Source organism: Peromyscus californicus, unplaced genomic scaffold, assembly GCF_007827085.1.
Source record: "Peromyscus californicus insignis strain IS unplaced genomic scaffold, ASM782708v3 Scaffold_11__1_contigs__length_118956290, whole genome shotgun sequence".
In the NCBI taxonomy this organism is placed as follows: Eukaryota; Metazoa; Chordata; class Mammalia; order Rodentia; family Cricetidae; genus Peromyscus; species Peromyscus californicus.
Genome location: NW_026294402.1, coordinates 6,717,693 through 6,740,365, shown reverse-complemented (window position 1 = coordinate 6,740,365; position 22,673 = coordinate 6,717,693). Strand labels below are relative to the sequence as shown.

The 22,673-nt window shown below is 39.1% G+C and overlaps 1 protein-coding gene and 1 non-coding gene across 8 annotated transcripts in view; both read left to right on the top strand.

Annotated features, from left to right (window-relative positions):
* Positions 1–22,673, top strand: part of Cntn5 (contactin 5) — a 1,171,099-nt gene that overhangs the window by 800,078 nt on the left and 348,348 nt on the right. The window lies entirely within an intron of this gene.
* On the top strand, positions 12,747–12,848 carry LOC128105579 (U6 spliceosomal RNA). Its single transcript, XR_008216374.1, has one exon. It is a non-coding gene; the product is annotated as a U6 spliceosomal RNA (small nuclear RNA).

Sequence of the window (22,673 nt, the reverse complement as noted above, 5' to 3'; positions counted from 1 at the left end):
TCTGATTCCAGGCCTCTGTCACACCATCACCACTGGCCCTCAATGAAACTCCTCTAGAATGTCCTGCTGTTTCTGTAGTGTAGTGGTTAGCATGCTCACCTCACATTTGCCATACTTTTGAAGTCTTAAATCCGTTTTAAAATCTGCCCATATTCTTGTCATATCCCTTTTGCTGTGGGACATGTATTGTTGATGTTGGTGGAGAGGAAAACTCAGATCATCTGCACTCCTTGGCATTTTGACAAAGTTTGTACATAGAATACTAAATGCCAGCAATCAAATGCACAGGGATTTCTTGAAGACCATTCAGGCACAATGGGAAGGATGGCTCAGAAGGATGAATCCCCCTCTGATTTACTTCATTGGTGTAACATTTTTACACTAACTATTTTGATTGTTTAATTGGATTTGACCATGTATTCATAACCACTTGACATGTTTTCTTGTGCCCACCCTTTAGAAATGCTGTATACAATTGTGTCGAGATTAGAGAATTAGCTAACCTAGAAACTCTGTTAACTACTGCCCTATACTTGCTGAAATGTTTTCAATTTAGTATAGCCGTGGTAGTTAGCCAACCAATCAAATCAGAATGAAACCAAGTTAGGTTGAAATAATGAGCTTTTAAATTCACAATTCTATGCTTTCTTTAAATGTTAATGTTCCTGTATTCTAATAGGAGTGAGGCATATTCTCACCTATTCTGACTCTAAAGAGAAATATAGCCTAAAGAAAAATAAAACACAGCAGCAGGAAGCCAAATCTGAACTGCAGTATTTGCTAGAACTCTGTTTAGAGGGAAAGACTTAAATCTTTGTCTCGGGGGCTAGTGAGATGGCTCAGTGGATGAAGGTGTGCACCACTAAGTCTGAGGACCCGAGTTTCATCCCCGAACCCACATGGGGGAAAGAAGGACAGAATCATGCACATTGTCCATAGTGCATGTACATGTGACCACACACACACACACACACACACACACACACACACACACACACACACACATAAAATAACTAAAAAAAATAATTTTTAAAAACTTGGATCAGCAGAGAGAATATCCAAATTAAGAAAATCAGAAATGAAGCGGGGTGGGGGTGGGAGGTGAGGGGGGTGGGATAAAAACAGACACTGAGGAAATCCAGAGAATCATCAGGTCACACTTCAAAACCTGTACTCCACAAAATTGGAAAATCTAGGAGAAATGGATAAATTTCTTCATAGGTACTACATACCAAAATTAAATCAAGACCAGATAAACAATTTAGATAGAATTATAAACCCTAATGATATAGAAGCAGTCATTAAAAGTCTCACCCACCAAAAAAAAAAAAAAAAAAAAAAAAAGCCAGGACCTGATGGTTTCAGCCCAGAATTCTACCAGGCTTTTAAAGAAGAACTAATGCCAATACTACTCAAATTATTCCACAAGATTGAAACAGAAAGAACATTGCCAAATTCTTTTTATAAGTCTTATGAGGCTACAGTCACCCTGATACCCAAAGAACACAAATACCCAACAAAGAAAGAGAATTACAGACCAATTTCCCTCATGAACATTGATGCAAAAATACTCAATAAAACACTCACAAACTGAATCCAAGAACACTTCAAAAAGATCATTCACCATCATCAAGTAGGCTTCATCTCAGAGATGCAGAGATGGTTCAACAGATAAAAATCTGTCAATGTGATCCACCATATAAACAAACTGAAAGAAAAAAAATCACATAATCAACTCATTAGATGTTGTAAAAACCTTTGGCAAAATCCAACATCCTTTTGTGATAAAGATCTTAGAGAGATGGGGGATACAAGGAACATACTTAAATATAATAAAAGCAATATACAGCAAACCTATAGCCAACATCAAATTAAATGAGAGAAACTCAAATCAGCTCCACTAAAATCAGGAACAAGACAAGGCTGTCCACTCTCCCCATATCTATTCAATATAGTACTCAAAGTTCTAGCTAGAGTGATAAGACAACAAAAGGAGATCAAGGGGATATAAAATGGAAAGGAAGAAGTCAAAATACCACTATTTGCAGATGACATAATAGTATATATAAACAAACTCAAAAATTCCACCAGGGACCTCCTACAGCTGATAAACACCTTCAGCGATGTGGCAGGATACAAGATTAACTCAAAAAAATTGGTACCCCTCCTATATACAAATGATAAATGGGCTGAGAAAGAAATCAAGGAAATAACACCCTTCATAATAGGCACAAATAATATAAAATATCTTTAGGTAACTCTAACCAAGCAAGTGAAAGACCTGAATAACAAAAACTTCAAGTCTTTTGGAGATGCTATCAGAAGATGGAAAGATCTCAGATGCTTATGGATCACGTAGGATTAACATAGTAAAAATGGCCATCTTACCAAAAGCAATCTACAGATGCAATGCAATTCACATCAAAATTACGACAAGATTCTTTTACAGACTTTGAAAGAACAAGATTCAATTTCATACAGAAAAACAAGAAACCCAGGATAGTTAAAATAATCCTATACAATAAAGTAACTTCTGGAGATATCACCATCCCTGATTTTAAACTCTACTACAGAGCTTTAGTAATAAAAAACAGCATGGTATGGGCGTAAAAACAGATACGTGGGTCAATGGAATAGAATCAAAGACACTGACAAAAATCCATACACCCATGAACAGCTGATTTTTGACAAAGAAGCCAAAGTTTTACAATGAAAAAAAAAGAATATCTTCAACAAATGGTGCTAGCATAACTGGATGTCAGCATGTAGAAGAATGCAAATAGATCTCTATCTATAAGCCTAAACAAAACTCATGTCCAAGTGGATCAAAGACTTCAACATAAATCCAGTTACACTGAACCTTATAGAAGAGAAAATGGGGAGTAGCCTTGAACACATTGGCACAGGAGATCACTTCCTAAATATAACACCAGCAGCACAGACGCTGAGATCGACAATTAATAAATGGGACCTCATGAAACTGAAAAACTTCAGTAAGGCAAAGAACACTGTCAATAAAATAAAATGACAGTCTACAGAATGGGAAAAAATCTTCACCAACCCCAAATCTGACAGAGGGCTGATCTCCAGAATATATAAAAACTCGAGAAACTAGACATGAAAAAAAAAACAAATAATCCAGTTAAAAAAGTGGGGTTCAGATCTAAGCAGAGAATTCATAACAGAGGATTCTCAAATGGCAGAGATACACTTAAAGAATTGTTCAACATCCTTAACCATCAGGGAAATGCAAATCAAAACAACTCTGAGATACCATCTTACCTTGTCAGAATGGCTAAGATCAAAACACTAATGACAACTTGTGCTGAAGAGGATGTGAAGTAAGGAGAACACTCCTCCACTGCTGGTGGGAATGCAAACTTGTTCAGCCACTTTGGAAGTCTGTGTGGTGGTTTCTCAGAAAATTGGGAATCGATCTACCTCAAGACCCAACTATACCACTCTTAGGCATATACCCAAAGGATGCTCAATAATACCACGAGGACAGTTACTCAACTATGTTCATTATAATAGCCAAAACCTGGAAACAACCTAGATGCCCCTCAACCAAAGAATGGATAAAAAAAATGTGGTACATTTATACAATGGAGTATTACTCAGCTATTAAAAACAATGACATCAGGAAATTTGAAGGCAAATGGATGGAACTATAAGAAATTATCCTCTCAGCTGGGCAGTAGTGGTGCACGCCTTTTAATCCCAACACTCAGTAGGCAGAGGCAGGCGGATCTTTGTGAGTTCGAGGCCAGCTTGGTCTACAGAGCGAGATCCAGGAAAGGCACAAAGCTACACAGAGAAACCCTGTCTCGAAAAACCAAAAAAAAAAAAAAAAAAAAAAAAAAAAAAAAAAAAAAAAAAAAAAAAGAAATCATCCTGAGTGAGGTAATCCAGACCCAGAAAGACAAAAGTGGTATGTACTCACTCATAAAGTGGATATTGGCTATAAAGTAAAGGAAAACCATGCTACAGTCCACTGTCCCCAAGAGTCTAGGTAACAAGGAGAGCTCAAAGAGGGATGCATGGATTTCCCTGGAAAGAAATATGGGGGATCAGGTTGTGGGTGGGATAGAGGAGGAGAATAATGAAAAAGATGTCTTTAAGGGGCAGGGGGCATTTTGGGGCCAGGTAAAAACCTGGTGAAAAGGAAAGTCCAGTGAGTCTACAAGGATGACCCCAGCTAAGTCTCCTAGCAATAGTGGAGAGGGTATCTGAACTGGCCTTCTGTAATCAGATTGGTGACTATCCTACTTGCCATCAGAGAGCCTTTATCCAGTAACTGATGGAAGCAGATGCAGAGATCCACAGCCAAGCACTGGGCCAAGCTCAGGGAGTCTTGTTGAAGAGATGGGGGAAGGATTATATGAGCCAGGGGGTCAAGATCATCACAAGGGATCCCACATAGACAACTAACCTGTGCTCATAGGAGCTCACAGAGTCTGGACTGACAGCCAGGGAGCCTGCATGGGACTAACCTAGGCCCTCTACATATGTGTAACAGTTGTATAGCGTGGTCTTCTTGTGGAACTCTTAGCAGTGCAAGTGGGGCCTGTCGTTGGCACTTTGGGAGGCTTTTGGGAACCTATTCCTCATATTGGGTTGCCCTACCAAGCCTTAATAAGAGGGGAGGAGCTTAGTCCTACCGCAACTTGACTTGCCATGCTGTGTTGACACCCATGGGAGGCCTGCCCCTTTCTGAGCAGAAACAGAGCAGTGGATTCCAGGGGCATGGAGCAAAGGGGAAATGGGAGGAGAGAATGGGAGGGGGAGGGAATGAGAGGTGAGAAGGAGGGGGAAACTGCTGTTGCGATGTAAAGCAAATGAATAGAAATAATTAATAAAAAATACAGAATATAAAAAATTGCCTGAGTTTCTGCTCTTAGAAAGTATAACTACTAACCCTGCATTTATGCCATACTTTAAATAGAGTATTGTTGGGGATGAAGAGAAGGTTCAGAGGACAAGAGCATTGACAACTACTGCAGGGACCCAGGTTCCATTTCAATACCCACACTGTGGCTTACACCTGTCTCACACTCCAGTGCCTGGGAGAATCTGTCTCCATCCTCTATGATCCAGGGATGACACACTCACATGCTCCACAGACATATGTGCAGGCAAAGCAGCCACATACATAAAATAATTTAAAACGAAAATAAGGTATTGGTGTTATTTCCCTCAAACTTCCTCTAAGGTAATTAGATACTGCAGTAAATATTTAGGAGGAAGAGGAAAGGCATGCTGGTCAGAAAAAGGAGGAAAAACAAATGAGAGTACACCACAGGCCCTTGCTCTAAGTGAAATCTGATCAGGACCAAAAATAATAGACTCCACAACGGCAGTAAATAGTCCCTAGATTTTTTTTCCCCCTCTGGTGGTGTTATTACTGCTTCCTTTCTTGTATTAGTTCACCAAGCTTGGCACGACCTCTTTGAAATTAGATTCCTCCCAATGAAAGGCCAGCCAACTTCTTCATGAATGGTTGAGTATTAAATATGCTTGGCATTATGGGTCATAGCATCTCTTTCATAGCCTCACAGTTCTGCAGCATGAAACAGCCATAGGCAATATGAACATGAGACTGCCCCTGATAGAGTATCCTGCATGCCAGCGTTTAAATGTTTATAGCTTCAGTTTTTTAAATGTTTTCCTGACTCTGTAAGAAGGTAAACAGCAGACACTTCTTGCCTCTGGCTCCTGTTTGCTTATCTGTCACCTGAACCAAACACGCACAGCTGGATGAGGTAACTCACACCTATAATGACAGCACTCAGATGCTGAGGCAGGAGGGTCAGTATCAGTTCAAGATCAGTATGGGCTAGAGAGTGGATTCTTGTCTCCCTCTCTCTAGCCCTTTCCCCAAATAACAAGCCAACCACACCAAAGATCTGAAAACCCTGTGCCTTGTTAAGAGTCATTTTCCTGGGCAGTAGTTATTAGGCCTTCTTGAAAATCCTTATTTTCTTCCTAACTGTTCATGAACCTTCATGAGTATACTAAGATTCTATAGTATCTATGTTGGCATAGGGAGGGGAATGAATATAATTGTTAATCATGTTTGGCTGTAAATGGCTAGAGCTCACCTCAAAATAACTAAAATGTTAGATTTGCGTGAGATCTACATTGCCACAGATAAAGCAGTTTTAGGAACTAAGCAGACACAAGCAGGACCCTTCACCCTAGCTTTGCTTCCCTCTACGTGATGCCTACATTGTTCTCATCACAGACAGGCTCTGTTAGTGCTGCCTGACCACTAATACGATTGTCTTAGTTAGCACAGTATATGTGTCTCATTTCTCATCCAGAGAGCTGGAAAGGAGGGCAGTAGAGAATCCTTGCAATTATTGTTTTCATTTACTTAAAACAAATAGAAGCAATGTTGTATGTACATGTATTTATGCATGTACATACAAATATGTGTGTTCTGTTTGCATATATATGTATATGAGTATATACATGTATGCATGTATATGTGCATGTATACATGTGTGCATGTATACATGTGTGCATGTGTATATGTATGTGTGAATGTTCATGCATGTGTGTACATATATATACTTGCAATGCTATTCCTTGAACAGTTTAGGGCAGCAACTGATAGGAGCCCTGGATAAAAGAGTTGAGAGAACCTTCAGTATGTGGAAAGACCTGACAAAAATAAACATCACACTGTGGAGGAATAATAGTATTTTTACAAAATAAATCAGAAAAGACACCATGGCTAGCATTCAGTAAGATTCCTGTTTGTGCTTCATCCTGTTGTGAAGCAGGAAGATGGAAGTATCCACCCCCACCCACCACACACACACTTCAGCTAACACAGCACCAGATTCAGGCTCTCCTGGGACTTTCTTTCTGGTGCTGAGGCAAACATTGCTGGACACTGTGCACAGAAGGAAAGGTCAGCGAAGAGATGGCCACGCTTTATTTTTAAACATGGTGAATTTCAGAGAATCCTGGTGTATCCTTGCTAAGAGCTTGGAACCCAGTTCAGGAATGTGAGTGGGAGGTTTGGAGAAGGAAATGTGTGGGTCCCTAAGCGGGGAGACTGCAGCAGTCACATCAGCAAAGCCAGGGCGATGTCATCTCATCGGATTCATCAACAGTCATTGAAACTTGACCCAGACATTAATGTCCAAACATGAACTATTGTGCCAGCTTTTAACTTTTATGCTCTGGGGTCGGGAAGATTAAATTTAGATACTTATCTGTAGTGTGAATTTGGAACATATAATGTATTCTTACTGTAATTTTTCCTTTTCAAATTTTTACATGTGTATGGGCACTGGAATGATTTGACTAGACTTTGTATGTTTTTATCTTTTTTAATATGTGCTGCTGTGTAGTAAACACTGTACTGATGATGGCTAGTGTGGTTCCTTTTCACCTGATCTTTTTTGAGTCAACTAAGTAACAAGTGTCAGCCCAGGGCAATGATCCTGCTCCATTAGTCACAGTCTTAAGGCCTACAAAGTCTCTCCTCTTGGGTAAAGCCTATCACCTTCTTCAGCGTGTGTGAGTCCAGTCAGATGTCTCATGTTTGTGACTGATGGACACTGCCAGGGCTTTCTGTGTACCTTGGATCTTCTATGCTTGCTAACTCTGTCAGAAGGGTCTAGTAAATGCTCAGTAAACACATGAATTAATCTTCAAGGGTTAATTGACAAGACCAGAGAAACTCGTCTAAAACAGCTTATTCTGCATTTCCACAATCTCATTGAACTTTACTATTGCATTTTCAAAAAATTCATGGTGTAATAGGGTTGTCTGATCACGTCTAAAATAAATCTTCCTATAGGTAAATAGAAACACAGACAATAATACATAGTTAGATTTTAATTAATACCCTTCAACTGAAAAATTAGTATTTGGGGCATTATTTTTCTTTTTTACCTGTGAAATGTTGATCATTTTGAATTACCTTTAATGGAGCATGGTTTACTTGATAAGAATCAACAATTTTAAGCCAACTTAGAGAAAAAGAGTGCACACCTGTGTCCCTAGCCACTATCATTGTATTGGCATGTCTCTTGCTACAGAAAGTATTTAACACACCTTTCTAATCACATTCCTCACCCAGCACCTCCCCTGACTAATATTCATAGATTTTGTTTTCTCCAGAAACTTTTCAACGTTTTTCATGTTTATTTATTTACATTTTATTGATGTTTGGTAGATGTCCTGTGAATGTGTATGTGCTTTGGTGCGTAAGTATGGAAGCCAGAGGACAATTTGCAGCAGTCAGCTCTCTCTTTCTACTGTGTGGGTCCCCACAATCAAGCTCTGGTTTTTAGGTTCAGTGGGAAGATCCTTTATCAGCTGAGCCATCTTGTTGACTCCTCCAGCAACTTTTTAAAGATATAAATCATATTGTTTGATGCCAACAATGGGCTTATTCCATCAGTAAAATGATTACAGCCCATGCTGTCAGTGACTGTGACCTTTACTCAGAATGATGAGTTAGCATTCAGTCCCTTATTCCATCTGAAGATGCTTCCATGATCTCACTGAACCACATCTGTTTATTCATTCACAGAGAATGAGCATGTGGGATCCATTCAATTCGAGTCCTATGACATTTCTATGAACATTGAAGTATAAACCTTTGAGTCAAGGGTATATCTGCCACACTATAGAGAACTCTATTTCTTTTTTGTTTCTATTATTCTTTGTTTGAAAACTGATGCATAATTTTAATGCCAGAGTCTACTGTCTGCTTCATTTCAGAATGACAAAGACTTTTTCCCCTTTGTAAATATGTCTTCATTAGACACATTTTATTCCTTTTATAATTAAAATTGATTCAGTTTCTATTTAAAAACCAGCAGATAGCTGATAGTGAGGTCAAGTTATATTTCTTCTTTTTTTCCATTTATTTCATTTGAAAAACTCTCTCTCTCTCTCTCTCTCTCTCTCTCTCTCTCTCTCTCTCTCTCTCTCTCTCTCTCTCTCTGTGTGTGTGTGTGTGTGCGTGTGTGTTAGGTAGGCCTGCATCTTGACAATGGCATGTCATGGCTCTCATGCCTCTAGTATTGATCCTAGCCTTCCACCTTGTTTGAGATGTGTCTGTCTTAGTCAAGGCTACTATTGCTATAATGAGACACCATGACCAACGCAACTGAGGGAGGAAAGGCTTATTGGCCTTATACTTCCACATCACTGCTCATTATGACAGGAAGTTGAAACAAGGACTCAAACAAGACAAGAACCTAGAGGCAGGAGCTGATGCAGAGGCATGGAGGAGTGCTTCTCACTGGCTTGATCTTTTTGGCTTGCTCAGCCTGCATTCTTAAAGAGAAATGGGAGAGGCTTCCAGAGAGGCTGGGACCTCTCCCATTAGTCATTAATTAAGAAAATGTTCTTCAGGCTTGCCTACAGCCCTATCTTATGGAGGCATTGTCTCAGTTGAGGCTCCCTCCTCTCACTTGATTATAGTTTATGTGCAGCTGACCAAAGTATCCATTGTTTTAAATGTGATCTTCCACTTTTATATCATGTGTCAACAAAGCAAAGTAATGACTGTTATAGACATATGCTATTTTCCTAGCAAGTATCAAGGTGAAACATATTTAAACTAAGCATGGTGGCAATTTAAGGGGCAGATACAGGAGGATTGCTATAAGTTCAAGGTTAGCTTTGTCTACTATGGTGAGTTGTGGGCCAGTCAGGGATTGTAGCAACACCATGCCCCTCACCCCACCCCTGTACACACACACACACACACACACACACACACACACACATTAAAATTAATTAAAGGAAAAGAAACAGTATTTGTAGAATTATTCTTACATGAGCTCAGAGCTGAACATGTGTATGGATCTAAAAAGTCAGTCCAATACATAAAATGTATCTTTATATTACCTTATTTGGTATATGAAAATGCTGGGAGGAGAGATGAGTAGGATTTTTCTAAGTTCTGTTTCTATCTTAAATTAATTTGTTGATTTAAGACATCATTTTCATTTTTTAAAATACATTGTTAAACAGGATTTCTTGAGGTCATAAAATGTAGTACATAGTGTGGTTCTAACTAGGATATTCCAGAGCCTATGTGTGATAAAGAGGACGTCCGCAGTGGAGGACTGCGGTCTCAGGCTTCCTCCACAGAGCTGGTCTGAGGCAGTGGACGTGTTTTCATTCTACTCTGCAAAGAGGCACCAAGCTAATAAGCACTGAAATTGAGTGCCCTCAGACTGAGGATCAGTCACCAGAACCATTTTTCCCCTGAGGAGAAAGAAAGTCTGGAGAGAGAAAACTGCCTGACCTCGCCCAATTAGTACGCCACAGTTGCAGGCATAACGGCCACACTGACAGGCCTGTGTTGCCGAGATGTGTGTTTGTGTTCCCCAGGCTGCGGGCCAGGACGTGTCAGCAAGGATCAGTTTGGGCACCATTTCAGTGCCTCCCATATTGGCCATAAGAGGAAGACAGAAAGGGAAGCCATAAGGGAAAATTATGTTCTATTCTTCTAATGTACTTGAGAATATTGCTGGTCCCCAAGGATAGAGGCTTCTTCTGAGCTTTTGTACAGCTACAGCCTCAGCTTGACATGCAAGTTAGGGAGGTGAGGAAGAACTGGAAGAGCGTCCTTGCTCCTCCGGTGGCCATCCACTGCCCTAGATATGACAGGACATCAGGGTGGGGCTAAGGACTAACCCCCATTATGAGCAGGCAGCACTGACTGATGCTTCAGCCTGTACTGAAGGCACGCAGCATCACATTTCCATAACCTCCCACTCAATGCAGGGAAGTTAAAACTCTCAGAAACTTATTCTGAAAGACAAGTGTCCTTCTTGCTGATCTGGAATACTATTTGTATAATGCACATACATGGGTTTTATAGTTTTCAAATTGGATATTTGATGTTTCCTGAAGAATGGGATCCAGAAACTAAATCAGCATTGTATTTTCATTTCCCACGATCTGTGCTAATATCTATTGTTTCCAGATCTGTCATCACATTAAGCAAGTTTCTCCTTATGTCATGAGAGAATGTGAGCTTTCTACATCCATCTTAGATTACCCACACAACCTCTATTTTGTAAAGAAAAAGAATCAACCCTTAGTTTCAATTTGTTGAAGTGGAGATGACCTGACGTATTATTGCAAATAATAGCAAGCATTTACCTAAATATGTAGCACATGATTAGTGCATGATGTATTTGCAAGTTCTAAAGCACATGAATCATGTAGGCCTGTCCAATTGGAGGAATCACATCTTTGGGCTTCTCATGGAGCCCTGGCCCATGATCAGAAGAAAAAGAAGCACGGAGTAGCACTGAGGTATTTTAAAGCAAGCTGCACAGTGAAACATAGGTTATTAGCTCAGTGCTGACTGAATTAAGATGACTTGGAGACTTTTGTCACCATGTAATTCCACCTAGTGAATTCTCACTAGATGCCAAGTGTGGGGCTACACAGCTTATTCAAGCCATCTTTATTTAATGGATAACAAGAAAGAAGTGCGTCTCTATGTTCAAAGCAAATGACAAAGTCAATCAGTAAATTGGCCAAGGCTGCAGAGAGAACATGGTGAAGACAGGAGCTGAAAAGAAAATTAAAAATGGAAAATTTTGAAACAGTGTAGGTGTCAGGTTTGTTTCTAAATTAGTATCTGTGTGGTCTGACCTCCTTTAAATCCTGATCTCAGCTATTCCTCTTTAAAAAACTCTCAAGTTTTGTAGCTTTACTAGTCAAACCTTTGTAGGAATTTACCATCGATCTCTAAATATATAAATCCTGTGGGTTCTCCTAGATCATGCCAACCCGGTAACTTGGTGATGAAATCTGAAAATATCTCTTAGAAGCTAATATTCATGTGCATACTTAGCTCAGACCACAAGAACTAAAAACACTCACAAGAACTATTTCGTCCTACTTTATTATATTGACTATATATTTGTAGTGTTCATACTACCTTGAATGAATTTATATGGGTTTCATTTTAATATAATCAAATAAATTCTAGGAATACAAGCATCATTATTTTAAAAGTAGAAAAAAACAATTCAACCTCAAAATGATTGAATAAAAAGTAATAAATTACAAGACTTGCAGACTTTGCCATGTTATTAACAAGTGTATATGTATGCAAGGTAAATTATTTATGCAGAATCAAATAACTAAAGAGCTGGTACAACTAAATATTTTTAGATATTGTGAATATTTATATTAAGAAGAAAAATTGACAACCTGGTAGTCTCCATTCAATGTGTTTGTCTGTATCCAGATATTCAAATATTTTATATGCTTACAGTTATTTTGATAATAGAAAAGATAAGACCTTGAAAGATTATTCAAGCAATGATATATTTTATTTGTTAATTCACAGAATGAGTAATGTTCCTTACAGTTCTATGCTGTAAATGTGATTGAGTTCTAATTCAGATTCCCTTCGGTACACTCCACTGAATGCCTGTCTTCCCTTAAGAATAAAATGAGGTCAAGCACGTCAGGCATGCCTACAGTCCTAGTACTGTGAAGGCAGAGGCAGAATGACGAAGTTCTAGGCTAACCAGTGCTACATAGTGAGACTCGGTCTCAAAAATAAATAAATAATATGAAAACTAAAGTGAAGACAGTTATTTTTGCTCTGTCTCTCTCGACACACACGCCCCCCCCCCCACACACACACATACACACAGTCATACATAAAGAAATAAATGTATTTCTAACAGTTGGGAGAACAGAAAGATTGCTATATGTTAAAGCTTAATAACAGCCTTGTGCTCGCTTCGGCAGCACATATACTAAAATTGGAACGATACAGAGAAGATTAGCATGGCCCCTGCGCAAGGATGACACGCAAATAACAGCCTTGGCTATCTAGCAAGACTCTGTCTCAAATGCATGCATGCATACATACATACATACATACACACAGGCCATATATATAATATTCACAAAACAAATAGTTGATAACTAAAATAATGAGTCCTAGATCACTCTGGATCAGTAACTTATTAACAAAGATGATCCCTGATTCCAGAGTCATCAGCAATATCTAAAAAAGTGCCATAACTGGGCTGAGGGGAAAAGGAAAAATGTTGTTCACATCTAGCGGGTAGAAATGTTGCTGAACATCCTCCAGTGGGTGGAACAACATCTCACAGGGGAGGTATGTGGCCCCCAGGTCCTCTGAGCTGAGACTGAGAAAAGTTGATGGAGCTGACAAGAAGCTTGTTACAATAGCATGCTGCCGGCTACTAGCACAGAAAGGATGCAGCTGCTGCCTTTAGAATCTCTACATTTTAGTAATGTTGGAGACTACTCAGTCTCAGAGATGCAGACACAGAAGATAGGCATGAAATGTTATTTTGCAGAGGTAAAATTGGAAACAAATGGAGTGGGACATGGGCAAAGCATGATATGGGATTTTGATGATATTAAAACGTGAAGGACTCTGCAGACCTGCACCCTGGTGTTCATATAAAGACCCCACCCCAAGATCCAGACAGAAAGTGTTTATGTAGGCAAAGTCACTCATGGGCCCCTGGCATGAGCAGCATCTCTTTGACTGCCGCCCTCTCTATTTGAGTCTCATCTTTTGCACAGGTGTGGTCATTGATGGGAAGAGTGGTTAATGAGGAACTACTTGCTCTCGCAGAAGCTCAGCTCCCATGCTGTGTTTTAAAATTGTGCCCCCCCCATCTGAAGCGTTCATTACAGTTAATAAAATCAGTGCTGTGCTGCCAGTCCTCAATAATGGACATGGTCAGCTGGTAAACCTATGTTTATGTTTTTATTAACCCAGATAGGTTAACACATCCTGATGGTGTCTCATTATAATGAAAATAAAGGTTCAAACTGTGCTAAAAATCTTAATGCATAACTAACCCAAACTGTACCTGTCCTAAAATGATTCTCTGACAGCAAAGGGAGCTTGACAGAATGGGTATGGCATGGGTTTTTCCATGTTTTAAATGAACAATCATGGCAAACTTATGAGCTGAATTCAAGAGGAAAAGGGCAGACCTTGTGAGTGAGTGCAAAGTGTTTTATCTCATCACTGAAAAGTGTGCTCTTATTTACTCTTCTACTTCCAACATTTATGAAAGCAGCTAATAATGATATTGTCATGTGCCCATAAATACTAATTGCTCTGTGTCAATCTAATTAGATCCATACAGCTCAGCCAACTGGCAAGAACACTGGCCTCAGTTCAGGTTCCAAGTCCTTCCCTAAGCGGGTGTGCATACATAGGAGATCTTCACAGTGTGCTGAAAAGCCTTCCAGATAAACACAGAAAATTTTTTATTTATTATCTTAAATCTTCACCTACTATCATAATTTTACAAAGAATTATTTCATGACATAGAGGAGTCAACATTTCATTGTCAATGCTTCCTTTTATCCATCAATAATTCTTAGTTACATATCAACCATTTTTCACAATTTCGAGGAGCATGGAAATAAACAATATATCTAAAGCATGGAAGGTTACACACACACACACACACACACACACACACACACACACACACACACACACTCATGGTGGCGTGGCGGGGAGAAATAATGGAACTGGCTTAAGAGAGAGAGGGCCTTTAGCAGGGTTCTAAAAGGAGTTACACAATGGGCAGTATCGGATATATGGAAGGAGACTCCCAGGCCGAGACTGAAGTGAGCACATGCTTTCAACAAGAAGCATAAAGGATAGTCGTTGAGTGGAATGAAAGACTGGAGAGATGAGGGTGAAGTTGCAGACCTGATCAGGGACAAGCTCATGTGAATTCTTAAAGAATTTACATGACTCCCATTTATTAGCAAAGGCTGAATCATACCATAAGAAGCTGTCTGATTCCCCTCATGAAGAAACAGGAGGATATCTCATTCATCTTAAGATAGGATTTAAAAGCTGCTTGGTAGTCAGTACAGTGACATAAAAGTCAGCTTCACCAGTTAGAGCGATGATTATAAACCTTCAAGACATCTGATAGCATATGAAAGATCTTCAGTATAACATGAAATCCTCTACAACATTACACAAAGTAAATCAGCTCAATTAAATTTGTTTCTTGAATGTTTGCCACATTTGAACCATGCATATATAGCAGAGCTCTGGTAATGGACTCAGAATCAGGGTGCCAAGGTGTTGCGTCCACCCAGAGGAGAGAAGAGTGAGAAAGCAAGACACCAGTGCAAGAGTGGGTGGCAAGTAGGGAGGATGGAGCCATTTATTCCACGTCTAAACGTAATTATTTTTGTAAAAAATTGGAGAGGAATATTGACAATCTTTCTGGGAAAGCTTAGAGAAATTGACCCTGTTGTAAACAAAGCAGGAAACAAGTTAATGATACTTTTACAGAATTTCAGAAAATTATATATTATAAACTAAATTGGCCTTCAAAGCTTATTTCTCTAAAATGGTCCCTATAGTTAGCAGAAGTCTAGGCACTTGACTGAAGAGATCAGGGGAAAGAGCAGTCCAATCCTGTGAAACAACATGATGGGAGGAACAAAAACTACACCATCATCCAAAAAAACAGACAAAATTCTGATGGCTTCAAAAAATCTCCAGTAATACTGTGTAGGAAACGATGGCCAGAGGATTCTTTTTTAAAAGGGAGGGGCATGAAGTTTAGAGGATTTGAGAGGCATTATAAGGCTAGAAGTTGTAAGTACATATGATTGATGTGTGCATTCATTGTATAGATGTATGTAATTCTCAAAGAGTAAACAAATATATTCAAAAAAGAACTCGCCTTTAATTTTTACACTCAGGAGGCAGAAGTACTTCTCTAGGAGTATGAGGCCAGAGTAGTCTACAAAGCAGGCTCCAGAATAGTTAGTTACATAATGAGACCTCGTCCAAATAATATGAAGAAATTGATTACAGTAGATGTTTTTAGGCTTATTGTGCTATTTATTTATGTCAATGTTCTGTGTATGTGTGGGCACACATTCATGTGCAATGAAGCAACTGCCCTTAACCTCTGAGCCTCTCTCCAGACCCTACAATAGATTTTAAATTCTATGCACAAAGTGTCCCCATAAAAGTCACTTGTGGTCACTGGTAGGAAGAAAGAGGAAAGCTATTTTTACTTGTGAACTCTGGTTCGCTGTGATATGGAGATCTCACAGAGTAAACGTCAAATTTTGTTTTAATTCTCCACAATCTCTCTTTTTATTTGGCATCAAGACTAGCACATGGGTGTATTATTGCAGTGTAAAAGCAAATATCTCTTTCATGTATAATGTATCATTAAATAAGAGGCTGTAGTATACGAGCTTCGTTTAAACAATTAAATTGGATTTTGTTATGGAAAACCCAGGTGTATATGGAGTTCAGGCGATGGATCTCAGGATTCCTTTGGCCTTGTTATCCCAGAGGTTCAACGCAGGTTTTACCAGTAGGCACCTATGTCTACTGAGTCATCTCACTGCCCCAAGAATTTCATTTGTCAGGTGACTTCTAGGTTGATTCTATACAAGTGGGAAACAAAGATTTTTTTTATTTTTGTGTTTTTAATTTATTTATTCTTCTTTCATACAATGCATCCCAATCACAGCACCCCCTCCCCAACCACCTCCCTCTCCCCCGAATCTGTGTCCTTTCAGAAAAGAGCAGGCCTACCAGTGATGTCAACCGAACTCAGACAACAATAAGATGCAGTAAGACTTGACATACACCCTCATATCAAGGTTGGATGAGGAGAAAGGTCCCACAAGCAGGCAAAGAGACACCCCCACTTCCATTGTTAGGAGCCCAGCAAAAATCCCAAGCTAAAGAACCACAGAGTGTATACAAAGGGCCAGATGCAGATCCATGCAAGGTCTATGGTTATCACTTCAAGTCCCTATGAGCCCCTATGGGCTCTGCTTAGTTGATTCTGTGGGCCATGTTATCTTGGTGTCCTCCACCCCTCTGTCATCCACACTCCCATAATCATCCACCCTGTCTTCTGGAGTTCCCTAAGCTCTGTCTAATGTTTGGTTGTGGGTCTTGGTATGGTTCCCATCAGCTATTGGAGGCCTCTCTGATGATGAGTGGGCTGGGCACCGATCCTATGAGTATAGCAGAGTATCATTTGGAATCATTTCATTGACTTTTCTTGGGGGAGGGTCAGTTGTGTTTGGTTCTACACTAGGTCTCTGAGTCATCCAGCTTCCAGATCCTGGCTATCTAGGCAGTGTGGGCATGAACTTCCTCTTGTGGTGAGGGCCTCAGATAAACCAATCATTGGTTGGCCACCCCCACGAGCTCTAATCCACCATTGCTCCAGCACATCCTACAGGCAGGGCAGGTTGTGGGTCGTAGATTTTGTGACTGGGTTGGTGTTCCAGTCCCACCACTGGAATCCTTGCCTGGTTATTAATGACAGCTGGTTCAGGATCCATGTCTGCCATGTCTAGAAGTCTTTGCTACAGTCAAACTCATAGGTTCTAGGAAGTTTCTACTGCACTAGGCTTCCATAACACCCCCTAAATACCCACCTATTTCTGTTGTCTCTCCCCATACTCTCTACCTCCATTCCTCCCTTCCCTCTCTGATCCCTCCTGTCCTGAACCCCACTCACCCCCAGTCCACCCACAAAATCTATTCTATTTCATCTTCCCAGAGAGATCCATGTGCCGCCACCAGACCTCTTCTCTTTATTTAACATTTGTGAATCTCTGGATTGCAGTGTTATTATCCTTTACCTAACAGTTAATGTCCACTTATAAGTGAGTACATATCATGTTTGCCTTTCTGGGTCTGGGTTGCCTTGCTCAAAACGATTTTTTTAACTCAATCTATTGGCCTGAAAATTTCATGATGTCATTTTTTTCAAATAGCTGAGTAATATTCCGTTGTGTAAATATACTACATTTTCTTTATCCATACTTCAGTTGAAGGACATCTAGATTGTTTCCAGATTCTGGTTATTATGAACAAAGCTGCTAAGAACATAGTTGAGAAAGATCCTTGTGGTAGGATAGGGCCTCTTTTGGATATATGTGTAGATGTAACCGCCTTACTAAATAAGAAACACAGAGCCAATGCAAAGATGAAAGCCCAAGAGGTCAGAGCAGTAGCTAAGAGCTAAAAACCTTACCCTTCACTGCCACTGCTATCTTCCTCAGCAAGAGACCTACTTCCTGTGTGTTTGTCTTTTTTATAGACTTTCTATTCTGCCTTCTCATTGGTTGTAAAACCAACCACATGACCTCCTCATCACTGCCTGTCTGTACAGACCTTCAGGTCTTCTATGGTTGGTATTGAGATTAAAGGCGTGTGTCTCCATGCTGTCTGTATCCTTGAACACACAGAGATCCACCTAGCTCTGTCTCCCAAGAGCTGCGATTAAAGGCATGCACCACCACTGCCCAGTTTCTGCTATGGCTTGCTATTAGCTCTGACCCCCAGGCAACTTTATTTATTAACATACAAATAAAATCACATTTCAGTACAATTAAAATATCACCATATATATGCCCAAAGTGGTATAGCTGGATCTTGAGGTAGATCAATTCCCAATTTTCTGAGGAACCAACAATACTGATTTCCATAGTGACTGTAAAAGTTTGCACTTCCACCAACAATAGAAGAAAGTTCTCCTTACTTCCCATTTGTGTTGTTGACCTTAGCCATTCTAATAAGTATGAGATGGAATCTCAAAGTAGTTTTGATATATATTTCCCTGGTGGTTAAAGATGTTGAACACTTTTTTAAGTGTTTCCCAGCCACTTCAGATTCCTCTAATGAGAATTCTTTGTTTAGATCTATACCCTATTTTTAAAATTGCATTATTTGGTTTGTTGCCATCTAATTTCTTGAATTCTTTATATATTTTGGATATTAGCCCTCTATGGGATATAGATTTGATGAAAATCTTTTCCCATTCTTTAGGCTTCTGTTTTGTCCTTCTGATGGTGTCCTTTGCCTTACTGAAGCTTTTCAATTTCTTGAGGTCCCATTTACTAATTGTTCATCTCAGTACCTGTGCTATTAGTGTTCTGTTTAGGAAATTGTCTCCTGTGCCAATACATTCAAGGTTATTCCCTACTCCCTATTCTATCAGGTACAGTGTGTCTGCTTTAATGTTGAGGTCTTTGATCCATTTGGACTTGAGTTTTGTGCATGGTGATAAATATGGATCTATTTGCATTCTTCTATATTCAGACATCCAGTTAGACCAGCACAATTTGTTGAAGATGTTTCATTTTTCCGTTGTGTCTCTATGGCTTCTTCATCAAAAATCAGGTATCTATAGGTGTGTGGATTTATGTATGGGTCTTTAATTTGATTCCATTGATCAATGTGTCTGCTTTTATGCAAATACCATGCTGTTTTTATTACTATAGCTCTGGAGTAGGGATGAAACCAAGGATGGTAATACCACTGGAAGTTCTTTTATTGTTGAGGATTGTTTTAGCTATCTTTTTTTTATATGAAAAAATAAGTATTGTTATTTCAAGGTCTCTAAATAAATAATTTTGTTGGAATTTCAATGAGAATTGTGCTGAATCTCCAGATAGTTTTTGGTAGTATGGCCATTTTTACAATGTTAATTCTACCAATCCATGAGCATGGGAGATCTCTCCATCTTCTGATATCTTCTTCTGTAGCTAAAAGTTTTCCTGGTCCTGCCTGGCTCACGATGAGGACAAACCTCTCTCACCCACCAGTCCTGCAGCTGCTCAGATCCAAATAGACAACACACAGGCTTATATTAATTGCGAACTGGATGGCCTATGGCTCAAGCTTCGGCTAGCTAGCTCTTATATCTTAAATTATCCCATTTTTATTAATCTATGTATCGCCTCATGTTCTGTGGCTTTATCTGAGTCCCATTACATGTTGCTCTTTGGGCAGCTTGCTGGTGTCTCTCCTGTCTTCTTTCTGTCTCTCTCTTTGAATTAACCATCTACTTCTAAGCTGCCTTGCCATAGGCCAAATGGCTTTAATTATCAACCAATCAGAACAACACATATTCGCAGTGTACAGAAAGACATTCCCCCATCATTCTTCAATTTTTTTTTCCTCAAAGATTTCAAGTTATTGTCATACAAGTCTTACACTTGCTTGGAGTTAGGGTTACCTCAAAGACATTTTATATTGTTTATGGCTCTTGTGAAGGGTGTTATTTCTCTGATTTCTTTCTTAGTCTGTTTATCATTTGTAAAAAGGAGGGCTACTGAATTTTTTTTCAGTTAATCTTGTATCCAGCCACCTTGCTGAAAGTGTTTATCAGCTGTAGGATTTCCTTGGTAGAATTTTGGGGGTCACTTACGTATACTATCATATTGCCTGAAAATTATGATACTTTGTCTTCTTTTCCAGTTTGTATCCCCTTGATCTCCTTCCATTGTCTTATTCCTCCTTTTAGAACTTTAAGTACTATATTGAATAGATAAGGAAAGTGGACAGCCTTCTCTTGTTCCTGATTTTAGTGGAATTACTTTGAATTCTCTGCATTTAATTTGATGTCAGCTATAGGCTTGCTGTATATTGCCTTTATTATGTTTAGGTCTATCCCTTGTGTCCATGACTTTTATCATGAACGAGTGTTGGATTTTGTTGGCATTTCATGAGATGATTATTTGGATTTGTTTTTCTTTCAGATTGTTTACATGGTGGATTACATTGACAGACTTTCATATGTTGAACCATCCCTATATCTCTGGGATAAAGCTTACTTGATCATGGTGGATGATCTTTTTGATGTGCTTTTGGACTCAGTTTGCGAATATTTTATTGAATATTTTTGCATCTGTGTTCATAAGGGATATTGGTATGTGATTCTTTTTTTTTTTCCTGTGGGTTGGGTATCATGGTAACCATGGCATCACTACTTCATGAAATGAATTTGGCAATGCTCCTTCTGTTTCTATTTTGTGGAATAATTTGAGGAGTATTGATTTTAACTCTTCTTTGAAAGTCTGGTAGAATTTTGTGCTAAAGCAGTCTGGCCCTGGGCTTTTTTTTTTTTTTTTTTTTTTTTTTTTTTTTTTTTGGTTAACTTTCAATGACTACTATATTTCTTTAGGAGCTATAGATCTATTTAAATTGTATACCTGACCTTGATTTAGCTTTGGTAAGGGGTATATGTTGTGAAAATTACCCATTTCTTTTAGATTTTCCTGTGGAGTACAGGTTTTAAAGTATGACTTAATGATTCTTCAAATTTCATTGGTGTCTGGTTTTTATGGCCCCTTTTCAATTCTAAATTTTTTAATTTAGATATCTTCTCTCTCTCTCTCTTAGTTAGTTTGAATAAGTGTTTGTCTATCTTGTTGATTTCCTCCAACAATCAATTCTTTGTTTCTTTGATTCTTTTTATTGTTTTCTTTGTTTCTATTTTATTGATTTTAGCCCTCTGTTTGATTATTTCCTGCTGTCTATTCCTCTTGCATGAGCTTGTTTATTTTTGCTCTATAGCTTTTTTTTTTAAAAGACAGAGTTTCTCTGTATAGCTCTGGCTATCTGGAACTCACTCTGTAGACCATGCAGGCCTCAAACTCACAGAGATCTGCCTGCCTCTGCCTCCCAAGTGCTGGGTTAAAGGTATGCACCACCATCACCCAGCCTGTTCTATAGCTTTTAAGTCTGCTGTTAAACTGCTACTATGAGATCACTGCAATTTCTTTCTGTAGGCATTTAGTGCTATGAATGTTCCTCTTAGTACAGCTTTCATTTTATCCCATAAGTCAGGGTATGTTGTGTATTCATTTTCATTGAATTCTAGGAAGTTTTTCCTTCTTTATTTCTGCCTTGTTCCAGCAGTCCTTCAGTAGAGAGTTGTTAAGTTTCCATGAGTTTGTAGGCTTTGTGTTGTTTCTGTTGATGTTTAAATCCAGCTTTAATCCCTGGTTATCTGATTGGATAAAGGAGTTATTTCAATTTTTTTGTATATTTTGAGACTTGCTTTGTGACTGAGTATGTGGTCAATTTGGGAGAAAGTTCCCTGGGGTATTAATGACAAGGTGTACTCTTTGTGTTTGGGTGAAATGTTCTGTCAATATCTGTTAGGTGCATTTGGCTCATAACATCTGTTAGCACCAATATTTCTCTGTTTAGTTTTGCCTGGATGAACTGTGCATTGGGAAGAGTGGGGTATTGAAGTCTCCCATTACCAATGTGTGAGGGTCAATGTGTAATGTAAGCTAATGCATCCTTTATAATTATGGCTGCCATTATGCTCCAGGCATAGATGTTAAGAATTGAAAGATCATCTTGGTGTATTTTTTCCCTTGATGTATATGAAGTGTCCTTGTCCATCTCTTTTTACTAATTTTGGTTTGAAGTCTACTTGTTAGATATTAGAATGGCTATACCAGCTTGCTTCTTAGGTCCCTTTGCTTGGAAAAATCTTTTTTCATCCTTTACTCTGGGGTAAAAATCTATCTGTGATATTGAGGTGTGTTTCTTGCATGTAGCAGAAGGATGGATTCTAATTTTGCACCCATTCTGTTAGTCTGTGTCTTTTTATTGAGGAATTGAGTCAGTTGATATTGAGAGATATCAATGACCAATGATTATTAATTTCTGTTAATTTGTCGTTGTTGGTGGTGGTGCTATGTGGGTGGATTGGTGTTTGTGTGTGTGTGTGTGTGTGTGTGTGTGTGTGTGTGTGTGTGTGTACATGTGTGAGCACATGCTTCCACTCTTTTGGTTTTTCTGGTGTGAGATTATTTATTTCCTGTGTTTTATGGGTATAATTAACCTC